This window comes from Pristiophorus japonicus, chromosome 10 (assembly GCF_044704955.1).
Source record: "Pristiophorus japonicus isolate sPriJap1 chromosome 10, sPriJap1.hap1, whole genome shotgun sequence".
Taxonomy (NCBI): domain Eukaryota; kingdom Metazoa; phylum Chordata; class Chondrichthyes; family Pristiophoridae; genus Pristiophorus; species Pristiophorus japonicus.
Window position 1 is genome coordinate 206,761,637 of NC_091986.1, and position 23,810 is coordinate 206,785,446.

Genomic DNA, 23,810 nt, shown 5'->3' on the forward strand with positions numbered 1-23,810 from the left:
CCATCCACCACCTCAAACATCCACTTCCTCCACTACCAGCGCGCCGTGGCTGCAGTGTGCCTTATCCACAAGATGAACTGCAGCAACTTGCTAAAGTTCCATTGGCAGTACGGGTACGTCCCAAACCCCCGACCTCTGCCAGCAGAAAGACAAGGAAATCAGACGCATCATAACACCACAACCTCCATGTTCCCCTTCAAGTCACATACCATCATGACTTGGAAATATATCGCCGTTCCTTCATCGTCACTCGGTCAAAATCCTGGAACTCCCTCCCGAACAGCAGGAGTGCCTTCACCACACGGACTGCAGCGGCTCAAGCAGAAGACCCACTACTCCCTTCTCACGAGCAACGAAGTAATAATCAGCAGCCTTGCTAGTGACAACCATCTCATGACAAGAATGAATAAAACAAACATAAATATTCAACCACCATTTTGAGGACAGACTGTTAGCTTTTGCCCTCTGTGGTTCCACTACTCACATTGAATGGGTAATGGTGTGAAATGCCAGTCTAAGTTTACTGCACCTGGACATTTATGAGCTGCTTTCACAGGAGCAGGTGTTGTCATTGTGAAACAGTCTGCTCTCTGGCACATCAGGAGCGGCGACGTCGAGGCGAAGGAGTGGCGAGTGATCGCGGAACAACATGGTCGGGGCCCAGGAGAGGTGTGAGTTCGGGGCCCAGGAGAGGCGAGGGCCCAGGGGCAGCACGGGCCAGCCCACACTGCGATATGTGTGCGCACTCGGTCTGTGCAGCAGAGCAGATCTCCAGTCATCTTGGTTAACCCTTGCCACTGGACCAAGACCTAGCCCGTGTGATGGCTGGTGTGCAACGGCCACCCCACGTTAAAAAAATCCACGCACAGGCATCTTTCACCCTTCACGATGTAGTTCGGGATCCAGAATATAGGTCCTTCTTTGAAATATCTGTGAACTCATCCCTTTTTGACGTGGAATCAAGTCATCATTGCTTCGAGGGACCGCCTATTATGATGATGATGATGCTCTCTGTGTTAGATAGTCTCATTCCCACAATGGTAAATACTAACCTACACTGTGACCTAAATACACCGGAATCCTTGTCTAGTCTTTCAGTCTTCGACAACGCAGAATAGACTTCCAAAATGAGACCACACGATACGTCAAATCTGACTGATTTTAAATCTCCAGAATTAAAAAAGGGGAATCTGAAATAAGAACTGAAAACGCTTGAACTGCTCAAAAGGTCCACCAGTATCAGAAAGAGAAAGATAGGTAAACATCCTGGGCATGACATTTCACCGGCACTGGCCAGTTTGTAATATGGTTAATGAATGGAAAACGCGATAGAGTGTATGGATCAGGTATATGTTATCCTCCATTACAATGAGACTTGAACTGAGTTAGACAAGAGTGGCATAATATTCCTTTCAGTTCGAGCAGCGCGAGTCCCGGGTGCATGGAGCGGACTATAAAGGCCCAACGTCAGAGGAGGACCGGCAGTTCGAGCAGCGCAAGTCCCGGGGTGTGTGGAGCAGACTATAAAGGCCCAACGTCGGAGGAGGAGCAGCAGTTCGAGCAGCGCGAGTCCCGGGGTGCATGGAGCGGACTATAAAGGCCCAGTGTCGGAGGAGGAGCAGCAGTTCGAGCAGCGCGAGTCCTGTGGTGTGTGGAGCGGCCTATAAAGGCCCAACATCGGAGGAGGAACGGCAGTTCGAGCAGCGCGAGTCCTAGGGTGCATGGAGCGGACTATAAAGGCCCAGTGTCGGAGGAGGACCGGCAGTTCGAACAGCGCGAGTCCGGGGTGCGTGGTGAGGCCTATAAAGGCCCAACATCGGAGGGGGAGCGGCAGTTCGAACAGCGCGAGTCCGGGGTGCGTGGTGAGGCCTATAAAGGCCCAACATCGGAGGGGGAGCGGCAGTTCGAACAGCGCGAGTCCGGGGTGCGTGGTGAGGCCTATAAAGGCCCAACATCGGAGGGGGAGCGGCAGTTCGAACAGCGCGAGTCCGGGGTGCGTGGTGAGGCCTATAAAGGCCCAACATCGGAGGGGGAGCGGCAGTTCGAACAGCGCGAGTCCGGGGTGCGTGGAGCGGCCTATAAAGGCCCAACATCGGAGGAGGAGCGGCAGTTCGAGCAGCGCGAGTCCGGGGTGCGTGGAGCGGCCTATAAAGGCCCAACATCGGAGGAGGAGCGGCAGTTCGAGCAGCGCGAGTCCGGGGTGCGTGGAGCGGCCTATAAAGGCGGGGCTTGTGCAGCTGCAGTGGGAACAGAAGGCAAAAAAGAAGTAGAAAGAAATTGAAAGGTGACATCACAGCCAAGGGGGTAAGTGATTGGCTGATGATTGGTGAGTAGTTTTTCTTTTTCTTTTCTACTTCAGTAAGCAACCTTTAGCATTGTTGTTGCCAAATTAAGTTAATCTCGGGGTTAAGTCATGGCAGGAGAGCTCGGACACATGTTATGCTCCTCCTGCACCATGTGGGAAATCAGGGACGCCTCTGGTGTCCCTGACGACTACGTGTGCGGGAAGTGTATCCGCCTCCAGCTCCTGCATTGCGGAACTGAAGCTGCAGGTGGATTCACTCTGGAGCATCCACGATGCTGAGAATGATGTGAATAGCACATTTAGTGAGTTGGTCTTACCACAGGTAAAGGGTCCACAGCCAGATAGGGAATGGAAGACCAACAGGAAGAGCAGTGCAAGGAAGGTAGTGCAGGGGTCCCCTGCGGTCATCCCCCTGCAAAACAGATACCCCGCTTTGGGTACTGTTGAGGGGGATGACTCATCAGGGGAGGGCAGCAGCAGCCAAGTTCATGGCACCGTGGCTGGCTCTGCTGCACAGGAGGACAGAAAAAAGAGTGGGAGAGCAATAGTGATAGGGGATTCGATTGTAAGGGGAATAGATAGGCGTTTCTGTGGCCGCAACCGAGACTCCAGGATGGTATGTTGCCTCCCTGGTGCAAGGGTCAAGGATGTCTCGGAGCGGGTGCAGGACATTCTGAAAAGGAAGGGTGAACAGCCAGTTGTCGTGATGCATATAGATATCAATCAACATAGGTAAAAAAACGAAATGAGGTCCTACGAGACGAATTTAGGGAGCTAGGAGTTAAATTAAAAAGTATGACCTCAAAAGTAGTAATCTCAGGATTGCTACCAGTGCCACGTGCTAGTCAGAGTAGGAATCGCAGGATAGCGCAGATGAATATGTGGATTGAGCAGTGCTGCAGAAGGGACGGATTCAAATTCCTGGGGCATTGGAACCGGTTCTGGGGGAGGTGGGACCAGTACAAACCGGACAGTCTGCACCTGGGCAGGACCGGAACCAATGTCCGAGGGGGAGTGTTTGCTAGTGCTGTTTGGGAGGAGTTAAACTAATAAGGCAGGGGGATGGGAATCTATGCAGGGAGACAGAGGGGAATAAAATGGAGACAGAAACAAAAGATAGAAAGGAGAATAGTAAAAGTGGAAGGCAGAGAAACCCAAGGCAAAAAACAAAAAGGGCCACATTACAGCAGAATTCTAAAGGGTCAAAGTGGATTAAAAAGACAAGCCTGAAGGCTCTGTGCCTCAATGCGAGGAGTATTCGGAATACGGTGGACGAATTAACTGCGCAGATAGCAGTTAACGGGTATGATCTGATTGGCATCACGGAGACATGGCTCCAGGGTGACCAAGGCTGGGAACTCAACATCCAGGTGTAGTCAGCATTTAGGAAGGATAGACAGAAAGGAAAAGGAGGCGGGTTGCGTTGCTGGTTAAAGAGGAAATTAATGCAATTGTAAGGAAGGACATTGGCTTGGATGATGTGGAATCGGTATGGGTGGAGCTACAGAATACCAAAGGGCAGAATTGCTAGTGGGAGTTGTGTACAGGCCATCAAATAGTAGTAGTGAGGTTGGGGACAGCATCAAACAAGAAATAAGGGATGTGTGCAATAAAGGTACAGCAGTTATCATGGGCGACTTTAATCTACATATTGATTGGGCTAACCTAACTGCTAGCAATGCGGTGGAGGAGGATTTCTTGGAATGTATTAGGGATGGTTTTCTTGACCAATATGTCGAGGAACCAACCAGAGCTGGACATTCTAGACTGGGTGATGTGTAATGAGAAGGGACTAATTAACAATCTTGTTGTGCGAGGCCCCTTGGGGAAGAGTGACCATAATATGCTAGAATTCTTTATTAAGATGGAGAGTGACAAAGTTAATTCAGAAACTAGAGTCCTGAACTTAAGGAAAGGTAACTTTGATGGTATGAGGCGCGAATTGGCTAGATTAGACTGGCAAATTATACTTAAAGGGTTGATGGTGGATAGGCAATGGCAAACCTTTAAAGATCACATGGATGAACTTCAGCAATTATACATCCCTGTCTGGAGTAAAAATAAAATGGGGAAGGTGGCTCAACCGTGGCTAACAAGGGAAATTAAGGAGAGTGTTAAATCCAAGGAAGAGGCATACAAATTAGCCAGAAAAAGTAACAAGCCGGAGGACTGGGAGAAATTTAGAAGAGGAGGTCAAAGGGTTTAATTAAGAAGGGGAAGCTTGCCGGAAACATAAAAAAAGATTGCAAAAGCTTCTATAGATATGTGAAGAGAAAAAGGTTAGTGAAGACAAATCTAGGTCCCTTGCAATCAGATTCGGGTGAATTTATAATGGGGAACAAAGAAATGGCAGACCAATTGAACAAGTACTTTGGTTCTGTTTTCTCAAAGGAAGCCAAAAATAACCTTCCCGATGTACTAGGGGTCCGAAGGTCTAGTGAGAAGGAGGAACTGAAGGATATCCTTATTAGGCGGGAAATTGTGTTCGGGAAATTGACGGGATTGAAGGCTGATAAATCCCCAGGGCCTGATAGTCTACATCCCAGAGTACTTAAGGAAGTGGCCCTAGAAATAGTGGATGCATTGGTGATAATTTTCCAACAGTTATCGAGTCTGGATCACTTCCTATAGACTGGAGGGTTACTAATGTAACACCACTTTTTAAAAAAGGAGGGAGAGAGAAAACGGATAATTATAAACCAGTTAGCCTGACATCAGTAGTGGGGAAAATGTTGGAATCAATTATTAAGGATGAAATAGCAGCACATTTGGAAAGCAGTGATAGGATTGGTCCAAGTCAGCATGGATTTATGAAGGGAAAATCATGCTTGACAAATCTTCTGGAATTTTTTGAGGATGTAACTAGTAGAGTAGACAGGGGAGAACCAGTGGATGTGGTGTATTTGGACTTTCAAAAGGCTTTTGACAAGGTCCCACACAAGAGATTGGTGTGCAAAATCAAAGCACATGGTATTGGGGGTAATGTACTGACGTGGATAGAGAACTGGTTGGCAGACAGGAAGCAGAGTCGGGATTAACGGGTCTTTTTCAGAATGGCAGGCAGTGACTAGTGGAGTGCCGCAGGGCTCAGTGCTGGGACCCCAGCTCTTTACAATATATATTAACGATTTAGATAAAGGAATTGAGTGTAATATCTCCATGTTTTCAGATGACACTAAACTGGGTGGCGGTGTGAGCTGTGAGGAGGATGCTCAGAGGCTGCAGGGTGATTTGGACAGGTTAGGCGAGTGGGCAAACACATGGCAGTTGCAGTATAATGTGGATAAATGTGAGGTTATCCACTTTGGGGGCAAAAACACGAAGGCAGAATATTATCTGAATGGCGGCAGATTAGGAAAAGGGGAGGTGCAGCGAGACCTGGGTGTCATGATTCATCAGTCATTGAAGGTTGGCTTGCAGGTACAGCGGGCGGTGAAGAAGGCAAATGGTATGTTGGCCTTCATAGCAAGGGGATTTGAGTATAGGAGCAGGGAAGTCTTACTGCAGTTGTACAGGGCCTTGGTGAGGCCCCACCTGGAATATTGTGTTCAGTTTTGGTTTCCTAATCTGAGGAAGGACATTCTTGCTATTAAGGGAGTGCAGCGGAGGTTCACCAGACTGATTCCTGGGATGGCAGGACTGACATATGAGGAGAGACTGGATTGACTGGGCCTGTATTTACTGGAGTTTAGAAGGATGAGAGGGGATCTCATAGAAACATATAAAATTCTGACGGCACTGGACAGGTTAGATGCGGGAAGAATGTTCCCGATGTTGGGGAAGTCCAGAACCAGGGGACATAGTCTTAGGATAAGGGGTAAGCCATTTAGGACTGAGATGAGGAGGAACTTCTTCACTCAGAGAGTTGTTAACCTATGGAATTACCTACCGCAGTAAGTTGTTGAGGCCGGTTCATTGGATATATTCAAGACGGAGTTAGATATGGCCCTTGCGGCTAAAAGGACCAAGGGGTATGGAGAAAAAGCAGGAACGGGGTACTGAAGAAATGATCAACTTATTCTTATTGAATGGTGGTGCAGGCTCGAAGGGCCGGATGGCCTACTCCTGCACCTATTTTCTATGTTTCTATGTTTCATGGCATCATCATCATCATCGTCATAGGCAGTCTCTCAGAATCGAGGAAGACTTGCTTCCACTCTTAACATGAGTTCTTAGGTGGCTGAACAGTCCAATACAAGAACAACAATCTCTGTCATGGGTGGGACAGATAGTCGTTGAGGGAAAGGGTGGGTGGGACTGGTTTGCCGCATGCTCTCTCCGCTGTCTGCGCTTGATTTCTGCATGCTCTCGGCGATGAGACTCGAGGTGCTCAGCGCCCTCCTGGATGCACTTCCTCCACTTAGGGCGGTCTTTGGCCAGGGACTCCCAGGTGTGAGTGGGGAAGTTGCACTTTATCAGGGAGGCTTTGAGTGTGTCCTTTTAACGTTTCTGCAGCCCACCTGGGGCTCGTTTGCTGTGAAGGAGTTCCGAGTAGAGCACTTGCTTTGGGAGTCTCATGTCTGGCATGCGGACAATGTGGCCTACCCATTTTATAATATGGTTAATGAATGGAAAACGCGATAGAGTGTATGGATCAGATATTTGTTGTTCTCCATTACAATGAGACTTGAATTGAGTTAGACAATAGTGGTATAATCTTCCTTTCGTGAAATCGTAGAATCTTAGAATAGTACAGCTCAGAAGGAGGCCATTCGGCCTATCGAGTCTGCGCCAACTCTTTCGAAGAGCAATCCAGTTAAACCCACTCCCCAGCTCTTTCCCCATATTCCTGCAATTATTTCCTATTTGGGTATTTATCCAATTCCCTTTTGAAGACTACTATTGAATCTGTTTCCACCACCCTATCAGGCAGTGCATTCCAAATCCAAACCACCCGTTGCGTAAAAAAGTTTACCCTCGTGTTAGAAACATAGAAACATAGAAAATAGGTGCAGGAGTAGGCCATTCGGCCCTTCTAGCCTGCACCGCCATTCAATGAGTTCATGGCTGAACATGCAACTTCAGTACCCCATTCCTGCTTTCTCACCATACCCCTTGATCCCCCGAGTAGTAAGGACTTCATCTAACTCCTTTTTGAATATATTTAGTGAATTGGCCTCAACAACTTTCTGTGGTAGAGAATTCCACAGGTTCACCACTCTCTGGGTGAAGAAATTCCTCTTCATCTCGGTCCTAAATGGCTTCCCCCTTATCCTTAGACTGTGTCCCCTGGTTCTGGACTTCCCCAACATTGGGAACATTCTTCCTGCATCTAACCTGTCTAACCCCGTCAGAATTTTAAACGTTTCTATGAGGTCCCCTCTCATTCTTCTGAACTCCAGTGAATACAAGCCCAGTTGATCCAGTCTTTCTTGATAGGTCAGTCCCACCATCCCGGGAATCAGTCTGGTGAACCTTCGCTGCACTCCCTCAATAGCAAGAATGTCCTTCCTCAGGTTAGGAGACCAAAACTGTACACAATACTCCAGGTGTGGCCTCACCAAGGCCCTGTACAATTGTAGCAACACCTCCCTGCCCTTGTACTCAAATCCCCTCGCTATGAAGGCCAACATGCCATTTGCTTTCTTAACCGCCTGCTGTACCTGCATGCCAACCTTCAATGACTGATGTACCATGACACCCAGGTCTCTTTGCACCTCCCCTTTTCCTAATCTGTCACCATTCAGATAATAGTCTGTCTCTCTGTTTTTACCACCAAAGTGGATAACCTCACATTTATCCACATTATACTTCATCTGCCACGCATTTGCCCACTCACCTAACCTATCCAAGTCGCTCTGCAGCCTCATAGAATCCTCCTTGCAGCTCACACTGCCACCCAACTTAGTGTCATCTGCAAATTTGGAGATACTACATTTAATCCCCTCGTCTAAATCATTAATGTACAGTGTAAACAGCTGGGGCCCCAGCACAGAACCTTGTGGTACCCCACTAGTCACTGCCTGCCATTCTGAAAAGTCCCCATTTACTCCTACTCTTTGCTTCCTGTCTGACAACCAGTTCTCAATCCATGTCAGCACACTACTCCCAATCCCATGTGCTTTAACTTTGCACATTAATCTCTTGTGTGGGACCTTGTCGAAAGCCTTCTGAAAGTCCAAATATACCACATCAACTGGTTCTCCCTTGTCCACTCTACTGGAAACATCCTCAAAAAATTCCAGAAGATTTGTCAAGCATGATTTCCCTTTCACAAATCCATGCTGACTTGGACCTATCATATTACCTCTTTCCAAATGCACTGCTATGACATCCTTAATAATTGATTCCATCATTTTACCCACTACCGATGTCAGGCTGACCGGTCTGTAATTCCCTGTTTTCTCTCTCCCTCCTTTTTTAAAAAGTGGGGTTACATTGGCTACCCTCCACTCCATAGGAACTGATCCAGAGTCAATGGAATGTTGGAAAATGACTGTCAATGCATCCACTATTTCCAAGGCCACCTCCTTAAGTACTCTGGGATGCAGTCCATCAGGTCCTGGGGATTTATCGGCCTTCAATCCCATCAATTTCCCCAACACAATTTCCCGACTAATAAGGATTTCCCTCAGTTCCTCCTCCTTACTAGACCCTCCGACCCCTTTTATATCCGGAAGGTTGTTTGTGTCCTCCTCAGTGAATACTGAACCAAAGTACTTGTTCAATTGGTCCGCCATTTCTTTGTTCCCCGTTATGACTTCCCCTGATTCTGACTGCAGGGGACCTACGTTTGTCTTTACTAACCTTTTTCTCTTTACATATCTATAGAAACTTTTGCAATCCGTCTTAATGTTCCCTGCAAGTTTCAAGCCCTCAGGATATCCCAAAATATTTTGCGGCCATTTCCTTATTTTTACGTTCTAGTCACTATTATTTTGTCGACAAAGTTTGAGGGGAGAGAATATGACGGACTGAGCCGGAAACAGCGTGAAAACAGAACATACACAACGGGAATTTGGTTAGAGTGGGAATTCGGACCAGAAGGAGGAGCAGAGAGGTTTAACTGTAATCCAAGTAGATAAAGCATATAAGCTCAACTTTATTTTAACTAACATTTTGTCGCAAGAATGGTAGCACAGTAGGGGACAGTGATACGTCTTTCCTTCAGGATGTGGGAGTTTCAAGGAGCAGCTGTTAATGCGGACAAACACATCTGTCTCCATCTGAGATTACTTGAGCTCAAGGTCCTGGGACTTGAGGCAGAATTGGAGGCAATCCGACACATCAGGGAGGAAGGTTTCTCGAGCTAGTGTTTCAGAGAATAGTTCCGCCACATGGAGATATGTTGCTGGCTGTGGTCGAGGAAGCAGGGGTTGACTACCCACGGGTCAGGGAAAGCCAGCGGCGACAGGCTAAAGCAGCAACGTCTAAAGCAAATTACTCTCTCCAACAACTCTTTTGTGAGGAGGATGAGGACTCTGGGCCGGACCATCAAATGGATTACACAACGGCACCAAAATACACGAGCTGGATCAAGTCGGCGAGATTAGCAGTTCAGCGAGGAATGTGGTCGGAGACTTGACAGTTAGAAGGGTCGACGATGGTTTGGAGTTTGACCTCCGAGTGTGTGCAAACGCAAGCATTGTCTGCATACTGTAGTTCAGTGACAGAGGTTGGAACGACCTTGCCTCTGGACTGGAGACGACGGAGGTTGAACAATTTCCCATTTGTGCTGTAATTTAGCTCCACTCCAGCGGGGAGCTTGCTGAGGCTGAGATGGAGCATTGCAGCAAGGAAGATTGAGAAGCGCATTGGTGCGATGACACAGTCTTGTTTGAGCCCGTTCCGCAAGTGTATTGGGCCTATGTTGGATCCAGACTCTCGTTCGCTTCACCGAAGCGTACGAAAGTCTGGGCCTTACATTAAACATCTGTAAGACAAAGGTCCTCTGGCAACCTGCCCCCGCCACACACTACTGACCCCCGACCATTTTCCATACCTCAGGAGCCTACTGTCAACAAGAACAGACATCGATGACAAAGTCCAATACCGCCTTCAGTATGCCAGTGCAGTGTTTGAAGACCAGGATCTCAAACCCGGCACCAAACTCATGGTCTACAGAGTAGTGATACCCTCCCTCCTATATGCCTCAGAGACGTGGACTATATACAGCAGGCACCTCAAAGCACTGGAGAAGTACCACCAACGCTGCCTCTGCAAGATCCTGCAAATCCATTGGCAGGGTAGGCGCACCAACGTCAGTGTCCTCGCTCAGGCCAATATCCCCAGCATCGAAGCACTGACCACACTCGACCAACTCCGATGGACAAGCCACAATGTCCGCATGCCCGACGCTAGACTCCCAAAACAAGCACTCTACTTCAAGCTCTGATACGGCAAGCGAGCCCCAGGAGGGCAGAGAAAATGCATCAAAGACACCCTAAAATCCTCCTTAAAAAAGGACAACATCCCCACCAACTGTTGGGAATCCCTGGCCCAAGACCGCTCAAAGTGGATAGGAAGCATCCGAGAAGGCGGCGAACACTTTGCGTCTCTTCACCGGGAGCACGCGGGAGCCAAATACAAACAGCGGAAGGAACGTATGACAAATCAAGCACCCCACCCACCCATCCCTTCAACCACCATCTGCCCCACCTGTGACAGAGACTGTTGATCCCTCATTGGTCCCATCAGTCACCTTAGAACTCATGTTACTGTGGAAGCAAGTCATCCTCGACTCCGGGGGGACCGCCTAAGAAGCAGAAGGGGAGACACTTTTTGGAAATTCAGACTGAGATTCCTTGATGTTCTTTGGTTCAAAGATGCTAGGGTAAGGAACGTTTCAGAAAGTCTAGAGAAGGGGTCAAGATAGAGCAGCCAGTCATTGGTGGCCATTCCTTCAACTGTTTCGGCCTCATGCTCTGGAATTCCATCCTTAAATCCCTCTACATCCACCTTCCTCCCTGTTGTGTATCTGTAAAGCATGCACTTGTTCCGCCACCAGCGAGCTCATCCCCTGAAGTCCCAAGAGATCCCAGCATCCCTTGGGAGCACTGTATATAAGCCAGCCCCTAAGGCCTGTTCCTCACTCTGGAGTGTCTTATTAAAGACTGAGGTCACTGTTATTTTAACCTCCCTGTGTGCGGCCTCATCTGTGTTAGGAACACAATAACTGGCGACGAGAATACGAATCCAACGCAAAGATGCAGCAAACTGTGGGCATCCTGGAGAAGTTCTCAGAGGGTGAGGACTGGGAAGCCTATGTCGAATGGCTAGACCAGTATTTTGTAGCCAACGAGCTGGACAGAGAAGGAAGCGCTGCAAAAAGGATAGTGGTCCTCCTCACAGTCTGCGGGGCACTGACCTACAGCCTCATGAAAAATCTTCTGGCTCCGGTGAAACCCACAGATAAGTCATACACTGGTTCGGTAGCATCTTAACCCGAGTGAGAGCGTGCTGATGGCGAGGTATCGGTTCTACACGTGCCAGCGATCTGAAGGTCAGGAAGTGGCGAGCTACGTCGCTGAGCTAAGGCGACTTGCAGGACAATGTGAGTTTGATGGCTACCTGGAGCAAATGCTCAGAGACTTTTTTGTACTGGACATTGGCCACAAGACCATCCTACGAAAACTTTTGACTGCAGAGACACCGACCCTCAGTAAGGCCATTGTGATAGCACAGGCGTTTATGTCCACCAGTGATAACACCAAACAAATCGCTCAGCACACAACTGCTAGCAATGTTCAGAAATTAACTGGAACTGTGTTTGCGAGCAGAAATGTACAGGGCAGAAACCACAAGTCTGCAACTGCCAGCAGGCCTCAGATGACCCAGGTGACTCAGAGTCCTCAACAAAGATGAATGCAAGGCAATTCACACATGTTGGCGTTGTGGAGGCTTCCATTCAGCCTATTCATGCCACTTCAAAGGGTTTGTTTGCAAGAGCTGTGGAACAATGGGGCACCTCCAACGAGCTTGTAGACGAGCTGCAAGCTCTGCAAAACCTGCGAACCACCACGTGGCAGAGGAAGATCGGTCCATGATGGATCAAAGCAATTTCAAGCCTCAGAGAGAAGAGGCAGATGCTGAAGTACACGGGGTGCACACATTTTCAACGAAATGTCCACCTATAATGCTAAACATAAAATTGAATGGCTTCCCCGTAGCCATGGAACTGGACACTGGTGCTAGCCAATCCATCATGAGTAAAAAGATATTTGAAAGACTATGCTGCAACAAGGCATTCAGACCAGACCTGAGTCCCATCCACATGACACTGAGAACGTACACCAAAAAACTTATCACTATGGTGCACGAACTGTCACTCTGGATTGTCCCGGGTGATAGCCCCACACTGCTTGGAAGGAGCTGGCTGGGCAAAATCCGCTGGAACTGGGATGACATCTGAGCGCTATCACATGTTGATGAGGCCTCATGTACCCAGGTTCTTAACAAATTTCCTTCCCTTTTTGAGCCAGGCATTGGAAACTTTTCCGGGGTGAAGGTGTGGATCCACTTGGTCCCAGAGGCATAACCCATTCACCACAAGGCATGATGAGGGAGGGAGTGGAAATCAAGCTCGACAGGCTGCAACGGGAGGGCATCATCTCCCCAGTTGAATTCAGAGAGTGGGCCAGCCCGATTGTTCCAGTTTTCAAAGGTGATGGCACGGTCAGGATTTGCGGCAATTATATAGTAACTATTAATCGTTTCTCGCAGCAGAACCAATACCCGCTACCTAAGGCTGACGACCTATTGTGAAGCTGGCAGGAGGCAAGACTACCTACATGACGCAGGGGCTGGAGGAGTCTTCAAAGGGTCTCACCTGCATCAACACGCGCAAGGAACTGTTCATCTACAACAGATGCCCATTTGGAATTCGATCGGCTGCAGCAATCTTCCAGAGAAACATGGATAGCCTACTCAAGTCGGTACCACACATGGTGGTCTTTCAGGACGACATATTGGTCACGGGTCGGGACACCGTCGAGCACCTACAAAACCTGGAGGAGGTCCTCCAGAGACTGGATCGCGTAGGGCTGCGGCTGAAGAGGTCAAAATGCATCTTCATGGCAACAGAAGTGGAGTTTTTGGGGAGAAAGATCGCGGCGGATGGCATTCGGCCCACAGACGCCAAGACAGAGGCTATCAGGAACGCACCCAGGCCACAGAATGTCATGGAGCTGCGGTCGTTCCTGGGACTCCTCAACTATTTTGGTAACTTCCGATCGGGGTTAAGCACCCTTTCAGAGCCCCTACATGTGTTATTGCTCAAAGGTGAGAACTGGGTATGGGAAAAAAACAAGTAATTGCTTTTGAGAAAGCCAGAAACATTTTACGCTCCAACAAGCTGCTTGTATTGTATAACCCGTGTAAAAGACTTGTGCTAGCATGTGATGCGTCGTCGTACGGAGTCGGATGTGTATTACAACAAGCTAACATTGCGGGGAAGTTGCAACCTGTCGCCTATGCCACCACGAGCTTGTCTAAGGCTGAGAGGGCCTCCAGCATGATTGAGAAAGAGGCATTAGCGTGTGTGTTCGGGGTAAATGCATCAGTACCTGTTTGGCCTCAAATTTGAGCTGGAAACCGATCCCTGTTCGCTGAAAACAAGGGGATAAATACTAATGCCTCATCCCGCATCCAAAGGTGGGCACTTGCGCTATCAGCGTTTAACTATTCCATCCGCCACAGACCAGGCAGCGAGAACTGTGCGGATGCTCTCAGTCGGCTACCATTGTCTACCACGGGGGTAGAAATGGCGCAGCCTGCAAACTTGTTGATGGTGGCGCAGCCCGCAGTCTTGTTGATGGTCATGGAAACATTTGAAAATAATAAATCACCTGTCACGGCCCGCCAGATTAGGACTTGGACCAGCCAAGATCCTCTGCTGTCCCGAGTAAAAAACTGTGTACTGCATCGGGGCTGGGCCAGCATCCCCGTAGAAATGCAAGAGCCAATCAAGCCGTTCCAGCGGCGAAAGGACGAGCTGTCCATTCAGGCAGACTGCCTGTTGTGGGGTAACCGCGTAGTGCTACCAAAAACGGGCAGGGAGACGTTCATCTCGGATCTCCACAGCACACACCCGGGTATAGTAATGATGAAAGCGATAGCCAGATCCCACGTGTGGTGGCCCGGTATCGACTCTGACTTAGAGTCCTGTGTACGGCAATGCAGCGTATGTGCTCAGTTGAGCAACGCGCTCAGAGAGGCACCACTAAGTTTGTGGTCCTGGCCCTCCAGACCATGGTCGAGGATCCATGTCGACTATGTGGGCCCGTTTCTCGGTAAAATGTTCCTGGTGGTGGCGGATGCTTTTTCAAAATGGATTGAATGTGAAATAATGTCAGGAAGCACCGCCACTGCCACCATTGAAAGCCTGAGGGCCATGTTTACCACCCACGGCCTGCCTGACATACTGGTCAGTGACAACGGGCCATGTTTCACCAGTGCCGAATTTAGAGAATTCATCTCCCGCAATGGGATCAAACATGTCACCTCGGCCCCGTTTAAACCAGCCTCCAATGGGCAGACAGAGCGGGCAGTACAAACCATCAAACAGAGCCTTAAATGAGTCACAGAAGGCTCACTCCAAACCCGCCTGTCCCGACTACTGCTCAGCTACCGCACGAGACACCACTCGCTCACAGGGGTGCCCCCGGCTGAGCTACTCATGAAAAGGACACTTAAAACGAGACTCTCGCTGGTTTACCCCAACCTGCATGATCAGGTAGAGAGCAGGCGGCAGCAACAAAATGTAAACGATGGTCGCGCCACTGTGTCAAGGGAAATTGATCTGAATGACCCTGTGTATGTGCTAAACTATGTCAATGGTCCCAAGTGGATCGCGGGCACAGTGATAGCTAAAGAAGGGAATAGGGTGTTTGTAATCAAACTAGACAATGGACAAATTTGCAGAAAGCACTTGGACCAAACAGGCTGCCCTGAACAAACCACAGCAGCCACCACCTTTTTCGAGCCCACAACACACACCCAAAGGATCAACGACACCACGCCGGACTAGGAAATCACACCCATCACGCCCAACAGCCCAGCAAAGCCAGGCTCACCTAGCAGCCCTGCAGGGCCAACAACACGCCAGCCCAGCGAGGGCACAGCCAACACACCAGAACAGACATTTGTATCGAGGCGGTCCACCAGGGAAAGAAAGGCTCCCGACCACCTCACCTTGTAAATAGTTTTCACTTTGACTTTGTGGGGGGAGTGATGTATCTGTAAAGCATGCACTCCCATATTCCGCCACCAGGGAGCTCATCCTCTGAAGTCCCAGGGGATCCCAACATCCCTTGGGAGCACTGTATATAAGCCAGCCCCTAAGGCCTGTTTCTCACTCTGGAGTGTCTTATTAAAGACTGAGGTCACTGTTACTTTAACCTCCCTGTGTGCAGCCTCGTCTGTGTTAGGAACACAATACTCTCCTTTAAGACTATTCTGAAAACCCACTGCTTTGATCAAGCTTTTGGGCACCATACTGAGGGGGCGTTGCAATGTTGGAGGTGCCCTCTTTCGGATGAGACTTTAAACCAAGGACCTGTCTGCCCTCTGAAAGATCTCATCACACTATTTCAAAGAAGAGCAGGGGAGTTCTGCTGGTGCCCTGGCCAATATTCTTTGGGACATCCTGCGGTTGTGAAGAGCACTTTATAATTGCTTGATCTTTCTTTCTTTCTTTCTTTCTTACTTTCTTTCTCTCTTTCTGTCTTTCAAGTTTAGGGGATTCGGGACTTAGGTGGAAGACATTCCTATGTTATAACACTGACTACACTCCAAAAGTACTTAATTGGCTGTAAAGCGCTTTGAGTCATGAAATGTGCTATATAAATCCAAGTCTGTCTTTAAGACATCAAAGGTGGTAATCTCTAGATTACTTGCCCAGCCATGTGTTGGAGAAAGGGAAGGATTAGAAGATCACAGTGTTCAACACATGGCTAAAGAAGTAGCAGCAGGAAGAGGGTTTCCATTTTATGGAGCATTGGCACCAGATGGGAGTTATTATGTGAGTATGGGTGACATCCGAAAAGGAAGGGAGGTAATAAACTGTCCGGTCAGACAAAAATAGAAATGAAGTGTCAATTAAACACTTAGGGCTGGATTTTCGGTTGTCTAACACCTCAGTTAGCGGCCAGAGGGGCCGTTAATGCAAGCGTTAGAGCTTAACGACCGGGTGTGCAGCTTTTAGCTCCCGGACGGAAAATTCATCACAGGCTCACCAGAGGCGCAAACCACTAGCGCCTGGCTGCTGACACTCACTCCGATCATGACATATTCCTGATGCAACGCGCACGCTTGTGCCCCGATCGGTAAATTCAGTACGTGCGCCTCATTAAGCGCCTGCCAATAACAACATCTGGAAAAACAGTCGCTGCAAGCTTGCAGAGTCGTTAACTGGCGGCTACTGAAAGGGACGAGGAAGCGCTTCCCTCGGAGGTCACAGTCAGTGCAACGTTTGCACACAGCACGATGCGTGAGCCTCCGAGTTTGACGCGGCAGACACACATAACAGTTCAGCGTTACAAAAGGTAATTTGCTAAACTTTGAAGGGTGCATTACTATACTGCCAGCGTCGCATTGTACATGCTCTAGCAAGGCGGCATCAACAGAGAAGAGCTGTTGTCCATGTCGGCGGTCGAGGGAGCGCAGCCCCTAGATGTCGGGGCAGGAGGCCATACCCTCCACGGATTCACCGACGGCAACGCTCGTACCTGGACCTGTCCGAGGAGCAGTGTGTCAGAAGGCTGCCCTTCCAAAAGGAGGTCATTACAGAGATATGCCATCTCTTGCCGGCAGACCTGCAGCCTCACATCGGCACCAGGACTGCGCTGCCCGTCGCAATGAAGGTCACGGTGGCACACATGTTCTATGCCTCCGGCTCCTTCCTGGCTGCATCAGGGGACATATGGAGCGTCAGACAATTCACAGCACATCGCTCCATCCACGACGTCACACGCAGAATGGGCGTTGTTATTTTCCAGAGGACGAGGGAGAAAGAGGATGAGCACACATGTGGGTTTGCCAGGACAGCGGGCTTCCCGAGGGTGCAAGAAGCGATTGACTGCACGCACCTGGCCTTGTGAGCAACACCCCAGAATGCAGAGGTTTTCAGAATCAGAAAGGGACACCACTCCATAAACATGCAGCTGGTGTGCGGCCCCACACAGCACATCCTTGCAGTCAATGCTCGCTATCCTGGAAGCGTACGTGATGCCTTTATCCTGCCGGAGATCACTGTGCCATGACTGTTTCAGCCACCAAGGCAAGGCCGAGGCTGGCTGCTCCGGGACAAGGGATACGGCCTGGCCACCTGACTAAGGACCCCCCCCCACTTCCGAGCCGGAGAAACGCTACAATCAGATCCATGCTACCAGCCGCATCATCATTGAGCAGACAATAAGGGTGCTGAAGTCTGGAAAGTTCTGGAGGCAGCCTTCAATACTCCCCTCAACAGGAGTGGTGTGCTGCATGCTTCACAACTTGGCCATCATGAGGGCCCAGGCCTTGCCAATGGGGATCACAGGCCCACCTCAGGAGGAGGAGGAAGAGGAACAGGAGCCTAGTGACACCCCGAATCTCCAGCAACACGACGAGAACCAGCAGCAGCCACGGAGGAGGAAGACTGCCAATGTTGGCAGTGTCATGGTTATTCGGTGGCAGCTTATAAGGGAGCGCTTCGCTTAAATGGAGTAGCTGAGGGATGCAGCTAATAATGACCGCGATAATGCCTCGGTAATGCCTCATTATTGTGCCACGGTAATGCCTCATCTCCGTCTCTACTGAAGAGTCAGACACCAATGGTTGAAGGAAACGGTTCAACTAACGTTTTATTTGGCAAACATGCCTCAAACAACCCAAAAAACCCTACCCCCTCCAATGAAATAAAATGGAGCACCTGCCCCTTGAAAAAAACAACAGATGCTGAAACTTCCCAACATATGTACATCGGTCCCATGGGGACACACTCATTCAGTGCGTCTTCCGCTAGCATGTCCCATCCCACTGCCTCACCCCCTCCCTCGCTTCGTGCTCCTCCTCAATGGGTCCTCAGTGCCTGCAGCAAGGCTGCTTGAGGATGCCCTGGACCAGCTCTGGGCCTGGAAGGCCTGCCTGCTGTCAGCACTGCCTGAGATTGGCGGCAGCAGTCTCGGGTGGCTGGGTGCAGGCCGCGGCAGGTGCAAAGGCGGAGTGGCAGTGGTGGGAGCCGGACTGATGTCCTCTTGAGAGAAGCCATCAGGTCCCATCTTGACCGACAGCCTGCCACTCCCCCGGGGCAGAGCCTCAGCATCCGGAGCAATCTGTTGGAGCGCACCGTTTCCTCCCCGTTCGATGATGGGAACCCAGACACGATGGCAGCAGTCAGTGCTTGCGTGGCATCAATTCGACTCTGTGTCAGAACAGACAGCGCATTGATGCCATCACGCACTGACGACGTGGCAGAATGCAGGTGTAGCGTGGTCTCGGCCTGCCGTTCAATAGCTTCTGCCACGTCAGCCATGGTCCGTGCCATCACGTCTGGGACCCCATGGCCACTTGTGGTGTCCACCATCCGTTGGAATCGACCAAGGACGGGCTCGGTTGGGCTGTCGAGACGCAAACGCAAAGGTTGAGGCGGCCTCCGCCACACTCAGAGCAAGTGCATCCACGCTCGGTGGGATCCTCGCCAGTGCGCCCATTAGCTCGCGGTGCCTCGGCACTGACTCCCTGGACATAGCCTCCAAGTCCAGGTCCTCATCTGCCTGTCTGTGAGCACGACTCATGGGCCGACTTACCCTCCGGAGAGCTGGCCCCCCTCACTTCCCCTCGCACTGGGGGTTGCTGCAGGCCATTGGGGCCAGGAGCCCCAGCTTCAGCCAACCCCGGGAAGATGGCCTCTTCCACCGAGGTGGTCTCCGCACTCGTTCCCAATGAAGACGTGTCGCACTGTGCCAGCTCACTGCTCTCCTCCTCCTCATCTTCCCCGTCGGCTGAAGACATCCGCTCACGGGCAGGCTACTGCTCTTGATAGAATCATAAAATCATAGAACTTTACAGCAGGGAAGGAGGCCATTTTGGCCCATCGTGTCCACGCCGGCCGACCAAGAGCTATCCAGCTTAATCCCACTTTCCAGCTCTAGGTCCGTAACCCTGGAGGTTAAGTACTTTTAAAATGTGGTGAGGGTTTCTGCCTCTACCACCCTTTCAGGCAGTGAGTTCTAGATCCCCACAACCCTCTGCGTGAAGAAATTTCCCCTCAAAGCCCCTCTAAACCTTCTACTAATAGCTTTAAATTTATGGCCCCTGGTTGTTGACCCCTCTGCTAAGGGAAATAGGCCATTTCCATCATTATATCTAGGCCCCTCATAATTTTATACACCTCAATGAGGTCTCCTCTCAGCCTCCTCTGTTCCAATGAAAACAAATCCAGTCTATCCAATCTGCCGTCATAGCTAAGATTCTCCACTCCCGGCAACATCCTCGTAAATCTCCTTTGTACCCTCTCCAGTGCAATCACGTCCTTCCTGTAATGCGATGACCAGAACTGCACGCAGTACTCCAGCTGTGGCCTAACCCACTGTTTTATACTTCTGGCTCATCATCTGTTAGCACAAAGCCACAGGAGTGCTTTTATCAACTGGGGAGGGGGCAGGAAGGCAAGAAGGCATGTTGTAAGGCATGTGGCTTCAAGCTAACAGGACTCACACAAAACGCCCATCTCATTCAGATACCGCCACTGTTGAGCGGGGGCTCTACCTCTCCGCCCTCCTGCACCAAGAGGGCGGACACTCACTCCTCCACCTCAGTCAGGTCATGGAGGCAGGGCTCACCTCCATCCCGACGATGCAGCTTGCACATATTGTTTGACCTGCAATGCCAAAAGCAAAAAGTTGTTAGTGGCTGTGTAGGTGCTGGTGTGCCACATGTGCCTGCAGTAGGGTAGTCACGAGGAAAATGAGGAAGTGTGCATATTGGCATTTCATCCTGCATGGCATCGCACAGTGGATGTGTGAATGGAGAGTCGGGGGCACAAGCAACTACCAGTAACTATGAGGCTCAGGACTGGGACCGCAGGTGAAGAGCTGAAAGATGCTGCTAGGTGGGCTCAGGCTGAGTCAGGAGCTAGAAGGTGAGAGACGCTGGGATGGGCAGGGCATGTTTGGTGAGGCGACAGAGAGGCCTCAGGCTGGTTTCAGCAAGGAGGAGCATGGCCTGGTAGACATAGTGAAGGAGGTAGGCACTGCAAAGTCTTTACATTGTGAAAGACATTGAGGTTCACATGAAGGAATTGGAAGGTGGATGGAAAGGGTACTCACCCTGACGACCTGAGTAAGGTTGTTGAATTTATTGTGGCATTCTGTCGCTGTTGGGGCCACCATGTTCCGGGCTGAAAAGTGCAGTGCCACCTCCCTCCACAGCCTCAACAAAACCCCAGGCTGGAGGGCGTTCCAGCGACTCTCCACTGTCTCCAGCAAGGCATCCAGGGTGGTGGGCGAGAAGCACGAAGATAGCTGGCCTCCTCCTTGCTCCTCCATTTTCACGCTCTGAAGACACTGTGGAACTGGTGCTGCTTATGCGCTAACTTAGCTGGCCGCATCTTTAAGACGCAGATTTTTCCGGGATCTGAATTGGAGTTCCGCGCGTGTCCAATGGGTCCCCAAAATTTACCGACCAAACTTTTGTTATCACCCCGCCACCCCCGCCCAGCCCCAACTCTGGTGTGCAACGGCTGATTTAGCGCCCCTGTCAGCTCGTCGACCAATTGTGACGAATTTCTGGGTGGGAAGAGCAAACTTTTTCAAGGAGCTAAAAGTACCGCTCCGCCTGGATTAACGCCGCAACAGAGGCGCGCCCGAATTTCTCCCCCTGAGAAAAATAGAGGGCATGGAAAATATAAGCAAGCAGGTACAGCAGGCGGTTAAGAAAGCAAATGGCATGTTGGCCTTCATAGCGAGGGGATTTGTGTACAGGGGCAGGGAGGTGTTGCTACAGTTGTACAGGGCCTTGGTGAGGCCACACCTGGAGTATTGTGTACAGTTTTGGTCTCCTAACTTGAGGAAGGACATTCTTGCTATTGAGGGAGTGCAGCGAAGGTTCACCAGACTGATTCCCGAGATGGTGGGACTGACCTATCAAGAAAGACTGGATCAACTGGGCTTGTATTCACTGGAGTTCAGAAGAATGAGAGGGGACCTCATAGAAACGTTTAAAATTCTGACGGGTTTAGACAGGTTAGATGCAGGAAGAATGTTCCCAATGTTGGGGAAGTCCAGAACCAGGGGTCACAGTCTAAGGGTAAGGGGTAAGCCATTTAGGACCGAGATGAGGAGAAACTTCTTCACCCAGAGAGTGGTGAACCTGTGGAATTCTCGACCACAGAAAGTAGTTGAGGCCAATTTACTAAATATTTTCAAAAAGGAGTTAGATGTAGTCCTTACTAGTAGGGGGATCAAGGGGTATGGCGAGAAAGCAGGAATGGGGTACTGAAGTTGCTTGTTCAGCCATGAACTCATTGAATGGCGGTGCAGGCTAGAAGGGCCGAATGGCCTGCTCCTGCACCTATTTTCTATGTTTCTATGTTTCTATGAAAGTAGAAACGGCATAAATAGATGAGGTAAATATACAAATAAAAAATAATTTAGCCAAAAGGAAATCCTGCAGGAGAAATAAAGGGATGGATTGTCGTCTCCTCTCCGCTCTGGTTTTCGCCGGTGGCATGATAATGAGACAATGGTGGCGGTGAGGTGTTCTGGCCGGGCAGTCAGCCTCCAGCGCCCGGCAGCAATCCTCAGGTCCGGTTTAGCGGCGGCGCGAAGCAGCACCACCCGGAAGAGTTACACCCAGGGTGCGATGGCCCTGGTTGCGGCACCGGCATGAGTTTTAACTTCAGCTTGACCTATATGCCCGGAATCGAGCCTCGCAATCACCGGCTGGGAAATCAGGACGGTCCAACCATCCTGCCGGCGACGAGATAAGTCAAGGACTCCTGAGGTAATTGTGATTGTTTCTTCTTCTAATTTTTTGGGCGATTTGTGTTGTGCTGGTGTGGGAAATGTTTTAGGAATGTTTTTTAATTGTTTTTTTTTTTCCCCCTTCAGGCGTCTCTCAGAGCGCTCCCGGCCCGGTTCCTTAGCTTGGGAGTTTCCCATGCTAGCGCCCGAGAGAGGTGTACAACGCCTCACTCCCTGACTCAGGGCCCAGCTGCCCAAAGTTGCGGACTGAGGTGCAAACTGTTCCCGGGTGCTAACTTTGCCGCCCCGCCACTATTACCGCCCCAAAATCATCAAAGCCGAAAATCCGGCCCTTAAAGGGAGAAGAGGAGGAAAATCAAATTGATCAGCTACACACAGCTTTCCCAATTAATATTAATGGGAACTGTGATATATTCACAGAGCACAAGCACATACAGCTTCGAACATGGTGGGCAGCTCACTCGGAAGCCTCCGGAAGTGCTGCTTCTGTTTAATTATTAACTTTGTAGTTGCAGTACACAATACGTCCACATCCACAGTGTGGAGCTACAAACATTACAAGCACACAGACATGACACTTCTGTTGTGTATCTGTAAAGCATGCACTCCCATGTTCCGCCACCAGAGAGCGCATACCCTGAAGTCCCAAGGGATGCCAGCATCCCCTGGGAGCACTGTATATAAGCCGGCCCCTAAGGCCTGTTCCTCATTCTGGAGTGTCTTAATAAAGACTGAGGTCACTGTTACTTTAACCTCCCTGTGTGCAGTCTCATCTGTGTTCGGAACATAATAACTGGCGACGAGTGTACAAATCCAACGCAAAGATGCAGCAAACTTTGAGCATCCTGGAGAAGTTCTCGGAGGGTGAGGACTGGGGAGCCTATAACAAACGGCTAGACCTGTACTTTGTAGCCAACGAGCTGGACGGAGAAGGAAGCGCTGCAAAAAGGAGAGCGGTCCTCCTCACGGTCTGCAGGGCACCGATCTACAGCCTCATGAAGAATCTTCCGGCTCCAGTGAAACCCACAGATAAGTCATATGAGGAGCTGTGTATACTGGTTCGGGAGCATCTTAACCCGAGTGAGAGCGTGCTGATGGCGAGGTACCAGTTCTATACGTGCCAGTGATCTGAAGGTCAGGAAGTGGCGAGCTACATCACCGAGCTAAGGCTACTTACAGGACAATGTGAGTTTGATGGCTACTTGGAGCAAATGCTCAGAGACTTTTTTGTACTGGGAATTGGCCACGAGACCATCCTATGAAAACTTTTGACTGTAGAGACACTGACCCTCAGTAAGGCCATTGCAATGGCACAGGCGTTTATGTCCACCAGTGATAACACGAAACAAATCTCTCAGCACACAAGTGCTAGCAATGTTCATAAATTAACTAGAACTGTGTTTGCGAGCAGAAATGTACAGGGCAGAAACCACGAGTCTGCAACTGCCAGCAGGCCTCAGGTGACCCAGATGACTCAGAATCCCCAACAAAGGATGAATGCAAGGCAATTCACACCTTGTTGGCATTGTGGAGGCTTCCATTCAGCCTATTCATGCCACTTCAAAGGGTATGTTTGCAAGAGCTGTGGAACAATGGGGCAC